Consider the following 18,093-nt stretch of genomic DNA (forward strand, 5'->3'; position numbering starts at 1 on the left):
TTTAAATAAATTTAAAAAAAATTGTTAATGTGGGTGAGTGTGTGTGTGTCTGTGACTGTTAGTGTGTGTGTCTGTTAGTGTGTGTCTGTGACTGCTAGTGTGTGTGTCTGTTAGTGTGTGTGTCTGTTAGTGTGTGTCTGTGACTGTTAGTGTGTGTGTCTGTTAGTGTGTGTGTCTGTTAGTGTGTGTCTGTGACTGTTAGTGTGTGTGTCTGTTAGTGTGTTTGCCTGTGAGTGTGTGTGTCTGTTAGTGAGTGTGTGTGTGTGTGTGTGTCTGACTGTGTGTGTGTGGCTATCTGCCTGTGTGTGTGTGTGACTGTGTGTGTGACTGTCTGCGTGTGCGTGTTTTCCCTCCTTGTAAATCTCACATTTGATGATGGACCACAGGTTCTCAATGGGGTTCAGATCAGGTGAACAAGGAGGCCATGTCATTAGATTTTCTTCTTTTATACCCTTTCTTGCCAGCCACGCTGTGGAGTACTTGGACGCGTTTGATGGAGCATTGTCCTGCATGAAAATCATGTTTTTCTTGAAGGATGCAGACTTCTTCCTGTACCACTGCTTGAAGAAGGTGTCTTCCAGAAACTGGCAGTAGGACTGGGAGTTGAGCTTGACTCCATCCTCAACCCGAAAAGGCCCCACAAGCTCATCTTTGATGATACCAGCCCAAACCAGTACTCCACCTCCACCTTGCTGGCGTCTGAGTCGGACTGGAGCTCTCTGCCCTTTACCAATCCAGCCACGGGCCCATCCATCTGGCCCATCAAGACTCACTCTCATTTCATCAGTCCATAAAACCTTAGAAAAATCAGTCTTGAGATATTTCTTGGTCCAGTCTTGACGTTTCAGCTTGTGTGTCTTGTTCAGTGGTGGTCGTCTTTCAGCCTTTCTTACCTTGGCCATGTCTCTGAGTATTGCACACCTTGTGCTTTTGGGCACTCCAGTGATGTTGCAGCTCTGAAATATGGCCAAACTGGTGGCAAGTGGCATCTTGGCAGCTGCACGCTTGACTTTTCTCAGTTCATGGGCAGTTATTTTGCGCCTTGGTTTCTCCACACGCTTCTTGCGACCCTGTTGACTATTTTGAATGAAACGCTTGATTGTTCGATGATCACGCTTCAGAAGCTTTGCAATTTTAAGAGTGCTGCATCCCTCTGCAAGATATCTCACTATTTTTGACTTTTCTGAGCCTGTCAAGTCCTTCTTTTGACCCATTTTGTCAAAGGAAAGGAAGTTGCCTAATAATTATGCACACCTGATATAGGGTGTTGATGTCATTAGACCACACCCCTTCTCATTACAGAGATGCACATCACCTAATATGCTTAATTGGTAGTAGGCTTTCGAGCCTATACAGCTTGGAGTAAGACAACATGCATAAAGAGGATGATGTGGTCAAAATACTCATTTGCCTAATAATTCTGCACTCCCTGTATACAAATTGAACAACATAATACTATCCACTCCATTATCCCATAGGATCCAATATAGTCACTGTAGATCACTACATATTTCATGATCACTCTTCAGAAAATTTTGATCAGAGGGATTTTTTCACAAGATCCATATTTCAGCATGGAGACCATCCAGAAAGGTACACATGAAGATCTAAATAAACAAATGAAAATAAAAACAATCAAGATATAAAAAACTACACACAAGCGAGGTGGATACCCATACTATCATAAGAAGAGTCACAAGAATGGGGAAAGATCACGTTCTTCATTGAGGCCTTTGGGATATAAAGTCTGTAACTCATATATCCAATACAATTCACGTTGTTTCAACGTCAATTCTCTAGATCCTCCCCTAGCCAGGGGTTTCACCATCTCCAAGACCATATACCTTAACTGAGATACAGTATGTTGTTTCTCGGTAAAATGTCGAGCAACTGGGTACTGTGTTTTTCCAGTCCTAATACTGCTTTTATGCTCTCTCAATCTTGCAGTAAATTTCCTAGTGGTTTCACCTACATACGCTAAGCCACAAGGACACTTGAGCATGTACACTACAAATTCCGTTTGGCAATTATGGAATTCCTTAATAGGATATCTCTTGCCAGTTCTCGGATGGACAAAATGGTCCCCAGTGATTACACCACTGCAATTAATACAGTGCCCACATCTGTACATACCCACTGGTGCCTTGAGCCATGTTTCATTTGCAGCCGTGGTTACTTGTAAGTTTGCATGAGTCGGTCCCGGAAGTTTCTGTGCCTTTTAAATGAGAATAATGGTTTCTTATCAAAACAAGACTGTAACTTAGAATTAGATTGTAGAACATTCCAATGTCTATTCACAATATGTCTAATCTCTTGTGAATGTGTTGAGTAAGTCGTCACACATGGAATGCCAATATTTTTAATTCTTATTTTCTTAGTTAGCAATTGCTCTCTAGATAATGATTTTGCCCTGTTCTTACAATCAATTAAAATCTCAGTCTCATATCCCCTACTGGAGAAAGCTGTTATCAAATCTTCAGCGCGTTTGTCAAAGTTATTGTCTTCAGACACAATGCGTCTTGTCCTGACAAATTGCCCATAAGGTAGGTGTTTAATGAGATGTGGTGGATGAAAGGACCTAGCATGTAAGTAAGAAGCACGATCTGTAGGTTTTTGGTAAAGATCGAAAATTATATGCCCATCACCCACCTCCATTGAAACATCCAAAAAATGCTTCCTCTGAGCATCAAATTCAATCATGAACGATAGAGTGTCTAATCTGGTGTCCAATTTTTCTTTAAAGAGAAGCAAATCTTCAATGCTACCTGTCCAAAGAAAGAAGATATCGTCTATGTAGCATAACCAATTGACAACAAATTTTTGAAACAAAATATCAGGATATACAAAGGTCTCCTCAAAAGCTGCCATAAATAAATTGGCATATGATGGGGCCACATTGGACCCCATCGCTGTACCCTGTATTACTATTTATGTTGCTATTTGAGGGAATACCAGTGAGGATTAGCACCCAGATGGTTATGCTTTTTGCTAAATAGTCTCTCCATACTTTGTTTATTGTATAATTTTAATTTATTAACATTATATTTTATTTTATACATGCAGGAAGACTGCTTGTCAGTTCAGGCAGTCCCCCTGCAAGCAGCACTATGGATGCCTATTGCAGCCATGTGACCGCTCTTTCAGAGTGATCACATGGCCTGCGGGGGGCCAATTTGCCGAGGGGGGACTGTCTGACAGCCCCCAGAACGAGAGGAATGCAGATCGCCGGCAGGGGAACGGCGGCGATCGGATAAGTAATTAGAAATGCCCCGGACTATCTTTGGTTAGCCCTATGCTAACAATTCATCGTAGTAAGGTGGACACCCTGCTTGTTGAGTATCCCCAGTTGATTATCTCACTCCATATTGCACAAGAGATATGTCAAACTCTGTGCAAACAGACCATGAGTAGCCTCTATTTTGCATCTTTGTTTTTTTAAATTGGTGCAAAAACCAGGAGTAAGGATTGCTTTATAGACACATGCTTGAAATAAAAACAACATAATGACTATTTAAAAAAATAAAATAAAAAAAAAATACATTTTAGAATTTCTTTACAATAAATATTTAAAAATGTTGTTAAGAATTTATGCTTTTTTTTTGTGACAGGCCCATTGTAAGCAATCCTGGAGAATATATAGCACAAAAGAGCTACAAGCACACCTAGATATAATATTTGACAATTCTTTCTTGAGTTTTACTTCCATTATGCAGAATACTGTATGTAGGAAAATTAGTCGAATCACTTATTTTTTTTTTTTCTTTTTTGCTTGTCTATCACAGAATAGATCTGTTGAGTCATAAATTGTATACCTATCCACTCTTTTTATCCTTGGGCTAAGTTTCAGAGTCCAAGCACTTAAGCAACTAAGGAAATGGCTGATTTATTAACCATTTCTTACTGTTGCTGCAGGAATAATAATACATTTCACACTTTGTTTGGATCTTTGAATGGTGGAAGTGCAGTGGGAGTACTTTTCTTTCAATTATCAGGATTACTGTAATTTAAAATGGAAAGCAATTTACATTTAGTTTTTATTGCATTTATTGAATATCCATGTGAATGCTGCTCTCTCTGCCTAATAACATTGCACCAGTTAACTGGAGATCAAATGCTAAAACCAGTCGAGGTCCCGAGATACAGAATCTTAACACCCTCTGTATCATTACTGCCGAAAGTGGTTAAAATGCTTAGAGTGCTTTCTTTTTTTTTTTTTAAGTTGGATTTACTAGCAGTCCAAGTTGTCAATCAATTTGTATTATTTAAGTCAATCAGTAGGTTCATCTTTGTATTACATGCACTTCTTTAATAGTGAGTAAGAGGGTTAAATGCACTTCTTTAAGAATGAGGAAGAGAACTAAATGCCCATTGTCCTCACTTGGCCAGCTACTTCCAAGTAATTTATACTTATCATAATATGGCCCCAGATACCACTGTCTGCAGCAACGCACACAATGGGCCTGTCAGAATAGTGATGTGAGTTTACAGCCTACAATCCCTGTACGCTAGTTGCCACTCTTGCCATATATGGTAGAATTAGGCACAAACATAACATTTTATCTTACTGGTTTAAGGCAGAAGGGAACTATCCCATTGAGGACACATTACAGAAATATTACTGGCCTTTTACCGCTAAAGCTGTGACCTTAAGGAGGTATTGTGTTTTAGAATAAAATCTCAAGTTGAACAAATACTGTATATAGGAAAAACAAGTTTTGCAAGGAGCACAAAGAAAGACCACGGAAAACTTTTGACTTTCTGTGCTTTGTTACAACCAATAGATATAGATATCATAGTAAGATAACAGACACTGACAGTATCTACCTGCTTTTATCCTTACATTAGCACATCAAACAGTTGCTCTTTGAAGTTCTTCCACTGCTATTTTTATGAGACTTTTGGTCATTGTCTTAGTTAGCTGCCCAGTTTTTTTGTAACTGCTGGCTATAACCAGCTCCTACTAAATGGTAGTTTAGCTCTCAGTGGAAACTGTACTTTTAAGAATAATATTAACTAGGCTTTTTGAGTTAGTAATGGTCACACTATGTTTGTTTCTGTTTGAAATGGTTGAAAATTAAGGATAACTTTTATTAAACTGTATCTTTAGATGCTAAATAAGCTGACACTTGGATAAACGTTTACATGGAGGATGTTTGAATTCACACCTATGATTTTTGGGTTCTCGCTTATTCCCACAGAGTATAAACTTTGCTCTGACATATTTACTTTCTTGCCCTTTACCTTTAATTTTTTAAATCATTTTTCTACGTTCAATTATAATAACAACAAAACCTAGAATTTGCGCGATATGTCCATTCAATCATAATTTACCTCTGTCATATTAAAGGGACACTCCAGGCACCCAGACCACTTTTGCCCATTGGAGTGGTCTGGGTGCCAACTCCCACCACCCTTAACCCTGCAAGTGAAAAACTGCAATACTTACCTTGCAGGTTTAAGTCCTCCTCTAGAGGAACTTCCGTGGTCTTAGAACACGAAAAGTGTTTTAAACAGCACTGGACATCCTCATGCTATGCATGAGACCTCCAGCGTTGCCAGAATTGAATAATGCTTTCCTATGGGGGGGGTCTAATGCGCATATATATACCTCCAGTGCAATCATTTTCTTGGTGTAAACTGTAAAGCCTTCAAAGTAGCAATGATGTTAGTGCACCAGACTAGCTCAGAGGGAAATTGAGAGTCCTCCTTCACCAACAGGGAGATTACACATGTTATTAATTAGTCAATTTGGAGCGTTAGTGGCAGCTGCTAAAAGTAGCAACAGGCTTGGAACTAGTCACTAAATGTTTCCCATAGACAATAATAGGACTGGTAAAAAGTATTGTGTATGATTGTATATTGTTGATCCTGATGAAAGTCCCAAGCAGGTGACTGAAACGTCGATCTCTTCTTTCTTCATGTGAAATAAAATTTGAACCTTTTGGATTTGGCTATTTATCTGCCCTGGTCTTGCAATATACAGTATTGGCGCTTGTGTGCAAGGATTGCGGCAAATATTGTATATTTAATTTTAAAAAATACATAATTATGGCAAAATAATATATCAATATACAAAAGGAATGCACTATGTGTATATATCGTGTGTGTGTATGTATGTATATATATATATATAAAAATCCAAAGTGTTCCTGCACGCTTGAAGTATCCCTTAAAAGTCGGGTGCTAGCATGCCATGGCTAGTTTTATGTATCCATCCAAAATAGGCAGGAGCACTCACTTGTTAAAAGTCCAAAATTTATTAGAACATCTTTAAAAAACGATCAACGTTTCAGTCCTGCATAGAGGACTTTCATCAGGATCTTTGAAACAAGTGAGTGCTCCTGCCTATTTTGGATGGATATATATATAAAAATAGACATTGTAGCTCTATTAGTCCAGTGATGTAGATGTAAAAAACATATAAAATTTGTATCTTGTAATACCTTTTTTATTGGACTAACATAATTTTTTAATGACAAGCTTGTTTTTTGGTTTTTTTTTCTCCCTCTCCCCCCTCACTCTGATCTTCAGAAAGATATTTACAACCCTCTGCAAGAATGTTGTCTATTTTCTATCAAACATGTGTCTTATCTGCTCTCATGTCGCTTTAACCCCTGTATCACAACTCAGCTTTGAATTCTCTGTGTCGTCTTGCTCAGAAATGCTTCCGACTTGATAAAGGGAGGTTCTCCTGAAAGCGTGTCATTAAAACAATTCTGTTAGTCCAATAAAAAAGGTATTACAAGATACAGATTTTCTGTTTATATATATATATATATATATATATATATATATATATATAGCATTCTTATTGTATATTGATATATTATTTTAACATACCGTATATACTCGAGTATAAGCCGACCCGAATATAAGCCGAGGCCCCTAATTTTACCCCAAAAAACTGGGAAAACTTATTGACTCGAGTATAAGACTAGGGTGGGAAATGCAGCAGCTGCTGGTAAATTTCTAAATAAAATTAGATCCTTAAAAAATTATATTAATTGAATATTTATTTACAGTGTGTGTATGAGAATGCAGTGTGTGTGTATGAGAATGCAGTGTGTATATGAGTGCAGTGTGTATATGAGTGCAGTGTGTATATGAATGCAGTGTGTGTATATGAATGCAGTGTGTGTGTATGAGTGCAGTGTGTGTGTATGAGAATGCTGTGTGTATGAGTGCAGTGTGTGTGTATGAGAATGATGTGTATGAGTGCAGTGTGTGTATGAGAATGCTGTGTATGAGTGCAGTGTGTGTATGAGTGCAGTGTGTTTATGAATGATGTGTGTGTGTGTATGAATGCTGTGTGTATGAGTGCAGTGTGTGTGTATGAGAATGCTGTGTGTATGAGTGCAGTGTGTGTGTATGAATGCAGTGTGTGTGTGTATGAGTGCAGTGTGTGTATGAATGCAGTGTGTGTATGAATGCAGTGTGTGTGTATGAATGCTGTGTGTATGAATGCTGTGTGTATGAGTGCAGTGTGTGTGTATGAGAATGCTGTGTGTATGAGTGCAGTGTGTGTGTATGAGAATGCTGTGTATGAGTGCAGTGTGTTTGTATGAGAATGCTGTGTATGAGTGCAGTGTGTGTATGAGTGCAGTGTGTGTATGAATGCAGTGTGTGTGTATGAATGCTGTGTGTGTGTGTATGAATGCTGTGTGTATGAGTGCAGTGTGTGTGTATGAGAATGCTGTGTGTATGAGTGCAGTGTGTGTGTATGAATGCAGTGTGTATGTATGAATGCAGTGTGTGTGTGTATGAGTGCAGTGTGTGTATGAATGCAGTGTGTGTATGAATGCAGTGTGTGTGTATGAATGCTGTGTGTATGAATGCTGTATGTATGAGTGCAGTGTGTGTGTATGAGAATGCTGTGTGTATGAGAATGCTGTGTGTATGAGTGCTGTGTGTGTGTATGAATGCAGTGTGTGTGTATGAATGCAGTGTATGTGCATGAATGCAGTGTGTGTGTGTATGAGTGCAGTGTGTGTGTATGAATGCAGTGTGTGTATGTGTGTGTAATGCAGAGTGTGATGCAGAGCCTTGGTGGGGGGGTGGGCATTTTTATTTTTTAATTATTATTTTAATTTTTTTGTTTTATTAAATTTTTTTTTTATTATTATTTTTTTATTTTATTATAATTTTTTATTATTATTTTTATTTTTTATTTTTATTATTATTAATATATATACACATTTTTTCGTCCCCCCTCCCTGCTTGCTAGCTGGCCAGGGAGGGGGGCTCTCCTTCCCTGGTGGTCCAGTGGATGGGCACTGTGTAGGAGGGGGCTGTGGGCGCTGCAGAGAGATGTTACTTACCTTTCCTGCAGCTCCTGTCAGCTCTCTCCTCCTCCGCCGGTCCGTTCAGCACCTCGGTCAGCTCCCAGTGTAAATCTCGCGAGAGCCGCGGCTCTCGCGAGATTTACACTGTGAGCTGACAGAAGAGCTGAACGGACCGGCGGAGGAGGAGAGAGCTGACAGGAGCTGCAGGAAAGGTAAGTAACATCTCTCTGCAGCCCCCACAGCCCCAGTCTGTATTATGGCAATGCAAATTGCCATAATACAGACAATTGACTCGAGTATAAGCCGAGTTGGGGTTTTTCAGCACAAAAAATGTGCTGAAAAACTCGGCTTATACTCGAGTATATACGGTAATTATGTATTTTTCTAAATGAATTATAACTTGGGAGATCTGCCTGACAACCCAGGTAGTTATGTAAACTGCCAGTATGGTCATGTGATTGCGTACACATTTCGTACATATGACGCGGATGAGCAGGATTTGCTGAATGGGGACTGCCTCGGTTGTCAGGCTGTCCCTCCAATCTAGATCGCCATGGAAGGGAAGTGTCTGGGCTCCCAAGAGGGCTCAATTGTTGGGACATGCTATGCCGCCCTAACAATGTTAAAGTCCTCCTTTTGCAGGACAGCACAGCACGCCCTAACGCCGTTAATGGGTTAATTATGCCATTGCTATATAAACACATACTCAAAGCAGATACAAAGAGAATATATGCAGGGTTATTTACTAAAGTTAGAATTCAAGGTGAATTCTGGCCTTATATTTGAAATTCACTTTGAATTCTCACTTTAGAAAATAACCCAGCTAGTTATTGAAAGTGAATGCAGGTAAACTATACCATTATTTAACCCTAAAATTGACTCTCCCATCAAAGGATAATAATACTAGGAATTATTGCTGGCTAGCACAAGACCTAGTTAGCTCATGGTCACATAAAGGAACACTCTAAGCACCATAACCACAGCACAACTTTATTTATTATGGTACCACGAGTTCACTGGTGTCCCACTATAGTACGTAGCCAAACCGCTTAAAAATGGTTTGGCTTCTTAACTGGGGTCTGCCAGGGTGAGCTAAACACGGCAGTGCATGCACAACTCATTGGCTGAGAGTGTCAGCTGACAGTCAGTGAGGTAAGCCCTGCACCACTGGCTTATCTTCATACATCTGGCTACTTTGTACCAGTCCTTTAGTGACTAGATCCAAGCCTGTTGCTACTTTTACCAGCTGCCACTAACGCTCCAAATTGACTAATTAATAACACATGTGTAATCTCACTGTTGGAAAAGTAGCGACAGAGGACTCTCAGTTTCCCTTTGATGAACAGAGAGTTGGTGTGATGTATCTAATATCATTGCTACTTTGAAGGCTTTACACCAAGAAAATGATTGCACTGGAGGTGTATATTGACTCAACTCTACAATACTGCGAGTCATGCAAGTAGTAAATGGTATAGATCTTGCAAAAGATATGCAAGAACTTTCCCCCATAATGAATGGTTAATAATGCACGGATTACCTCCATGGTATCTAGCGACCCTAATCTTGGAAACAACCAAAACAATACCAAAATGAAATAGCTGCTGTTTAGGACTATATCTCCCTCTAATCTCATGAAGCAAAGGAAGATGTATGTCCTAGTTCTGCCCATACAGTAAAGTCTTAACCCTAGAACTGCCTAAGATGCTACACTATACACTAACCCATACATTACCTTAGCAGCCCTACATTATACCCCCATACTCAGTCAATAATCATTAACCTCTAAAGTACACATTAACCACACACTATACTTAAACTAAACATCAACCCTTACACTACTATAAATCGAGCAATTAAACCCTACTCTTCCCAGGGGCTTACCTAGAGCATTTGGCACCCGGGGCGGCTCCTTATTTAAATACACACACAATCACAGACATACACCTAATCACAGACACACAATCTTAACGACAGAGATACACACAATCACAGACACACACAAAAATCACATTCTTACACACATTTAGTAATTAAGAGGTCCACCCAGCTTCCCTACGTTGCTCTTGGATCTTCCCCATGGTGATTAGCGGTTGCTGCTGGGCTGGGTGCTCTTCCTGCACAGCTCACTTGTGCTCCCAGTAGTGATGCCGATGCCAGGATGACATCTTATCCCAGCTGCCGGTTCACTGCAGGACGCGCACTAACCTCACTGCCTCCCAAAATATATCTGTCCTTGTCCCTTGTGTAAAAAAAAAAAATTGTTTGTGACAGTGTATGTATGTGCATTGTGTGTGACTGCATATGTAATTTGTGAATGTGAGCCTGTGTGTAATGAGTCTATGTGACAGTAGGGGAACAGTTGTATGTGCCTGGGTGGGACGGAGTAGATTGGGGTCTGGGACTTAGGGTGTGATATTGCATGGGGGAATAGGGCAGGGAGGGTGGGGGATATAGGGCAGGGGGTAGGGTTATAATGGCGGGGGGGGGGGTATAGTAGTACCTTACCATTTAGGAGGGTGCAGGATCAGCAGGGTCTGTCTCACCATTTGGTGGCTGCTCTGGGGTTATAATTTGCTCATTTGAGCAGGGTCCTCTTCAACCTATTATTCCTGTAAGTTTTCTTGTAATTGTCTTATTTATTGTTACATCCCCCCCTCAAAATATTGTAAAGCGCTACGGAATCTGTTGGCGCTATATAAATGGCAATAATAATAATAATAATAATAATAATGGCAGTGAGGTGGGGTTATAGGGCAGGAGGGGTGGGAGTATAATGGCAGGGGGGTTATAATGGCAGTGAGGTGGGGGTATAGGGCAGGGGTGTGGGGTTAAAGGGGAAGAGGGGTGGGGGTATAATGGCAGGGGGATGGGGGTATAGGGCAGGGGGTGTTATAATGGCAGGGAGGTGGGGGTATAGGGCAGGGGGGATTATAATGGCAGGGAGGGTGGGGGTATAATGTCAGTAGGGTGGGGTATAGGGCAGGGAGGGTGGTGGTGTAATGGCGGGGGGTTATGCAGTGGTGGTGGGGTACAGGGCAGGGAGAGTGGTGGTATCATGGCAGGGGGGTATAGGTCAGGGGGGTTATAATGGCAGGGAGGATGGTGGTATAATGGCAGGGGGTATAGGGCAGGGGTGGTATAATGGCAGGAGGGGGTATAGGGCAGGGAGGGTGGTGGTATAAGGGCAGGGGAGTTATAATGGCAGGGAGGGTGGGGGTAAAATGGCAGGGGGTATAATGGCAGTGGGGGTGGGGTATAGGGCAGGGAGGGTGGTGGTATAATGGCAGGAGGGTTTATAATGGCAGTGGGGGGTGGGGTATAGGGCAGGGAGGGTGGTGGTATAATGGCAGGTGGGGTTATAATGGCAGTGGGGAGTGTGGTACAGGGCATGGAGGGTGGTGGTATAATGGCAGGGGTGGGGTATAGGGCAGGGGGTTATAATGGCAGGGAGGGTGGTGGTATAATGGCAGGGGGGTGGGGTATAGGGAAGGGGGTGGGTTATAATGGCAGGGGGGTATAGGGCAGGGGGTTATAATGGCAGGGAGGGTGGTGGTATAATGGCAGGGGGTGGGGTATAGGGCGGGGGGTTGGGAGTATAATGGCAGGGTGGTGGGGTATAGGGCAGGGGGGCTATAATGGCAGGGAGGGTGGTGATATAATGGCAGGGGGTAATGGCAGGCGGTCTGCCGGAGCTGCGGGAGAGCAGGAGGTACAGAGCCTGGCACCCCCCTACTGAGTGGCACCCGGGGCGGACTGCCCCCCCTTAGTATGCCACTGACTCTACCTTAAAAATAACCTTTGACCCCGCACTAACCATTATCCCCAATTGTACCTTAACAATAATGCTAAACTAATCCTAACATAAAAATATTATGTGATATAAAAGATACATAGCGACAGATAATTTATTATGGAATAATAATGACATCCTTAGGTTCTAGAGACATTTAAAAACCATTCAACCTTTGGTCTCATTTATTATAATGTCTCTAGAATTGGCATTATTTCTCCCATAATATGCCATTATCAGTTATGGTTTTTTTTATTAAGGGACTAGATGACGAGGGTTATTCAGATTTATTATTAAATTGTATTTTACTTATAATGCACTTTTATGTAAAGCACTATGCATATATAATAGTTTAAAAATGGTTGATGAGGTTATTTTGGAGTGCCATTTTTAGTCTGGAAGTCATGGCTTCAGAAGAATTGCAATGGATGATTTACCGCACAGTCCAAGATACCTCCAGGTGACAGGCTAGATGAATGCTTGTCATAGTTGGCTAGTGTCTGGCTATGAGAAGGAATTTGAAAAGGTGCAAACAGCAGGGATATCCTCCAATGGAGAAATAGAAGATTGTCATTACCTTTATGGTGGGTAATCTGTATAATGATTCACAGAAAAAATGTTAGTGTGAGTTATGAAATGACTGTAATCAGTGAATGAAGTGTAAAAGACTGTGCTCTTTTGCCTGTTTTTAGAAATATTAGTCACGTAAACACTATATGTTTGACAAATCAGAATGAATTGATGTGGTTTCCTCCTGTTTCTGTGAATGAGAAGAATTTTGGAATTATGTTGCTCAGGAAACTAGATAATGCAGCAAATCCTAGTTCACCTACAAGTACTGTGGCAGAGATACTCACACTCACAGCTAGTAGGGACTATTAGCTGCCTCTGCAAAAAGAAGTTGGTAACAAGGCAAGTAAAAGACATAAAAGGCTGTAGTTTTTTCAAATGGTGTTAGTATTAGGGAAGCTTGGACTGGAGTACTATTAGGGTCCAGATGAGAAACAAGACAGGGTTAAGAATTATCATAGACAGGAGACAGGTCATAGGTCAAAAACTAGCAATTACAGTGTTGAATATATAAAATAAGGCATGTCCGAAAAGCAATTTAAAAGAGCAATGGTTGCTGGGTTAACCAACTAGTCTAGCAGACACCTGGGGAGAGCTCATGTCTCTCAAGTATTACAGCGGAGAATAACAGGTTACGTTACAAAATATGTCTTTAGAGTCACGTAAAAAAATGTAAAAATAAAAAATAGTGATGCTAATTTTCCAATTAAAAACAATGTGGTTGTTGGGGAGTCATTTCGTTAAATGGTCACTCCAAGGACCACCTCAGTGCTTTGGAGTTGTCATGGTGCAAGGAGTCTGTTTGCTCAATATTTTGGTATGAAAGAGATATTTGAGGTTCCAGCCAGTGGTGCACCTCTACTAGAAAGAAATATGGTGTGGTGGGGCAGAAGGCCCTGAATCAGGACTATTAGTAAGGCCATCTGCCAAGCTAGGTAATAATAATTAAAAGCTTCTTCTGGTAATTCCAAAGACAAGCAATGAGATTCAACACACTATATATGGGTTTGGATATGTTGCTTGGGAAAACGGATAGAATAGATTACTGATCTAAAGTGTTGTTGGACTTGATGCAATGAATAAACCTCAGAGAGGTATAGTAGTCTAGGGCAGCGACTCCCACCCCCAAGCATACAAACCAGTTCCCCCAGGGGTATATGAAAAACATGGAATAATGGCGGAACTACCGTCGGTGCAGTTGAGGGCAGAGGACAAGCAAAGGAGTCTAGTGCAGAGAAAAAGAGGAGATGGGACAGGGAAAAATGTATCAATTTGAAATAACCGCAACTATATTAATTACAAACATTTTGCGAATATGAGAAGACAATTTATGGAAATGAGCTTCCAAGAATTACACAAGTGAAAATACATTGTGAATTACTGGTCTAGAGCCAAGGCCAAATGTGCCTGAGGTAAGCAGTAATGATAAAACAAAGCTATTTCAGTGATATGGAGAGCAGTCTGAATGTGCCAAAGGCAAATAAACCACATTAGGCTACTGAGGAATCAGAGGAGGCAGATATTATAATGGCAAATTTGGTTGACTGTCTTTTGTCTTCTCCAAAGGGTTGCATTACACGTGTGGAAATGGCTGGAAATCAGAAGTAAAAAAAGCATAAGCTGTGATGGTTAAACTTTGCAGAACCTATCAATGACAATACCGCCTGAATCTCATATGTTTTCACAAGCAACTATGATGTAGGCACACAAGCTAGTTAAATTACAAACACCCCTATCGTAGGAGCCACACTGTTGGCAACTCTCCTAAGGGCCCAGCGGGTCACTACAACCAGGGGTGTTGATTTGTATGAATAGGATGTAGATATAGGAGTGGTTTCCAAGACAAGAATTTTTGGCAACAAATCAATTTCAATCAAATCACCAGAGCCCAGCAAACCCAAGACTCCAGGAATACGAGAACATCAGGTAAATCAAGTACACCAACAACACCATACATGTGACTCTAGCCTCCAGAATTCAAATGTCTCATATTTCAAACAAATTGCTTAAGGCTACTAGTCATCACAATGTCCACTGTGTACAATGGTGACTTTAAAGTGTTTTAACGAAAATTCCAACTACCTCAAGGGATGTCCACCCTCTCAGACCTGGATGAACATTACCATGTAGAAACTTCTGTAAAAAATATAGGAGGCTACAGGATATTTTTTTTTTTTTTTTTTTACAGATTTCTTGAGCAGCAGGTCAAACCATGTCCTCTGCATTGCGTCCAGTACATACCATGGGACACCAGCTGCTAACAGAATGACAAAGCAACCTGTATGTCCCATAGGTACTTTCTAATACTTCCTTTACTGACCACACATGAGGGTGTAGCTGAATACCTGCTGGGACCTTGAATGTTGGGTTAACACTTTTAAATGTACATAAAGGAGAGGAACATATACACTTATACAGCATGCAAATAAGTAAAGGGTTTTTCCCACCATTCCTTATATAGCTTTATTACTTTAATCTGAGACACTTGTTAGATGTATTCATTCTTTTTTTGGGGGGGGGGGGGGGGGGGGGGGAGGGGTTAGAGGGGATGCGTTCATGTACTATTTGATCAGCCAGTAGAACTTTTTTCCAAAGTACATTGTTGGCCCAACATAAATATATGTTTGTCACACCTTTTCCTGGTTCATTTGCAAAGTGTGGTCTGTATCCTTTGGAAGATCAAATATTAGAATATGATGTTAAGAAAAAATATGTATATGGATTCAAACCATTCAGATTAGCCCATGAAATTAGAGAGGGATATTATCGAATTGTTAGAGCAAAGGCAATTCTTTTAAATTTATAGGTTCAAAATATTTTATTCTAATAGTTTAAATATGGTAAATGTTTTTTTCTCTCATCTCTCTCTATAAATGTTATTTATAGAATGTTACTAGTACACAAATACATAAGTAAAAATATAAGGATATAGTTTGGATTGAAGCATTTTAGCATTGGTCTATTTAATTTTTTATTTTTTTACAAAAAATATTTAGTGTTAAGTATGTTAGATTTTATGTTTTAGTGTAGGTTATGTTTTAATGTATTATATCCATTTTGCATTAAAGTCTGGGAGTCAGCAGTTTGGAGTGTTCATTTTTTGTGTGCACTTTTGAGCAAAGAACAGGCATCTTTTAATACCTGGGGGGTCCCCTTTGTCAGTTTGGGCCCCAGAATGACAGGAGAGCTATGAGCGGCAGAGGTGTACCTAGAACATTTGGTACCTGGTACAACTTTAAAGTGTAAAAAAACATCAACTTTTTTTAAATGTATTTAGCACTGAGCAGTGTTTGTGTGTTTGAATGTAAGCATGTTTTTGTATGGAGAATGTGTGAGTAAATGTAGAGGTGCGTTTGTATGTAGCGGTGTCGTTTGAATGCAGGCATGCATTTGTGTGTAGTGTGGTTTTTGAATGCAGTGGTGTGGTTATATGTAATGGTGGTATTTTAATACAGAGATGTGTTTGTATGTAGTGTTGACGTTGGAATGCAGGGGTGTATTTGTGTGTGGTGTTGGCGAGATGCTAAGTTAAATGCAAATGCACATACACACTGACACACATGCAGATACAGGTACACACATGCAGATACATACACACAGTCACACATATATACACTGACATACATGCAGCTACACAGACTCAAACACTGACACACATGCAGATACACAGATTAAAACACACATACAAATACAGACACAGAGATACAAACACTGATACACATACAAATACACACACAGAGACACACAGGCTGACACACATGCATAAAATCAAAATGTGCACATTGTCAGCCAACCTCCTGTTTCCTAGCTGAAACCTCTTAAAGTTGCTCTTTGTTTAGCAGATAACTTCCCTATTTGCTATCCTTATGTGGGATTGACATATTTAAGGTGCTATCTGCTGAACAGCACCCTAACTTTATATCTTTAAATATGGAAATCTCACATAAGGTCACCCATTTAGGGAATTATCAAAAAACAGCTAAAAGATCAAAATTTAAAAAGCCAGTGTTTTCTTTTAATCTTTCAGTTGTTTAGTAAATAAGTCTCTTATTTGCTATCTTTATGTGGGATTTGCATATTTAAGGACATTAAATAAGGTGCTATATGTTAAAAAGTGCCCTCATTTGGTATCCTTAAATATGGCAATCCCACATAAAGGTACCAATTTAGGAAGTTATCTACAACAGCTGAAAGATAAAACTTAAGAAAAGCTGTTTTCTGAATGTTGATATTTCAATTGTTTAGTTAATAACTCCCTTATATCCTTATGTGGAATTGCCATGTTTAAGAATACCAAATTAGTGAGCTATCTACTAAACACATACACATTTGTATATACACACACAACCCCACACATAATCGCAGACACAAACACACACTATCACAGACTCACACACACTATCACAGACCCACACACACACAAACAATCAATCACAGACTCACACACATACAATCATATACGCATCTATACACACAAACACATACACACACAATTTTTCCAAGTTCTGCATGCCATTTTAACCATGAATGTCATAATACTGTTCGTTTATGGAGTTTTAGAAAGTTACAGGGTGAAATATAGGACTTTCCCCTTTTACTTTTCTCATATTGAAATTTGCCAGGTTGGTTTGCTGGGCCTGTGTTGCCTTTGAGGCCGTATGGCAGCCCAGGAATAAAAATTACCCCCAAAATGGCATACCATTTGCAAAAATAGACAACACATGTTATTTAAAATGGAGTATTTTTTTTAGTAGCCACTTAGTTTTTAAACCCTGGCCAAAATAAGTGTTTATATTTGTTTGTTTTTTCACAAATAAACTGCCCTTTCACCGTTGAACTCACCAGCATTATATGTTTTACTGCTTTAAAACACTTATATTTGTGTCCAGTAATGTCTCACAAGTACAACAGTACTCCTGTGTACAGGTTTCATGTTGTTTTGAAAAGTTACAGGGTCAAATTGAAGACTTGCCCATTTCTGTTTTTGCACATAGAAATTTGACAGATTGGTTATGTTGTCTTTGAGACCGTATGGTAGCCCAGGAATGAGAATTATCCCTGTTGTCGCATACATTTGCAAAAGTAGACAGCTCAAGGTATTCAAAAATTGGGTATGTCCAGTCTTTTTTTAGTATCCACGAAGTCATAAACCCTGGCCAAAGTTAGCGTTCATATTAGTTTTTTTGCATGTTTCACACACAAATGGCATTTTCACTGGTGATCTCATCGTCATTATACTTTTTATTGTTTTAAAACGGTCATATTTATATTCAGTGAAGTCTTACGAGTACAACAGTACCCCCATTTACAAGTTTTTTGGAAAGTTACAGGGTTAAATATAGGACTTGCAAATTATTTTCAATGGACTTTCTGCCTACGTTGTTCAGGCAGGTCCCTCAAATTGTAAATAATAAATCATATAATTATGTAGAACGATTACATACATATGCA

This window comes from Pelobates fuscus, chromosome 9 (assembly GCF_036172605.1).
Source record: "Pelobates fuscus isolate aPelFus1 chromosome 9, aPelFus1.pri, whole genome shotgun sequence".
Classification (NCBI taxonomy): domain Eukaryota; kingdom Metazoa; phylum Chordata; class Amphibia; order Anura; family Pelobatidae; genus Pelobates; species Pelobates fuscus.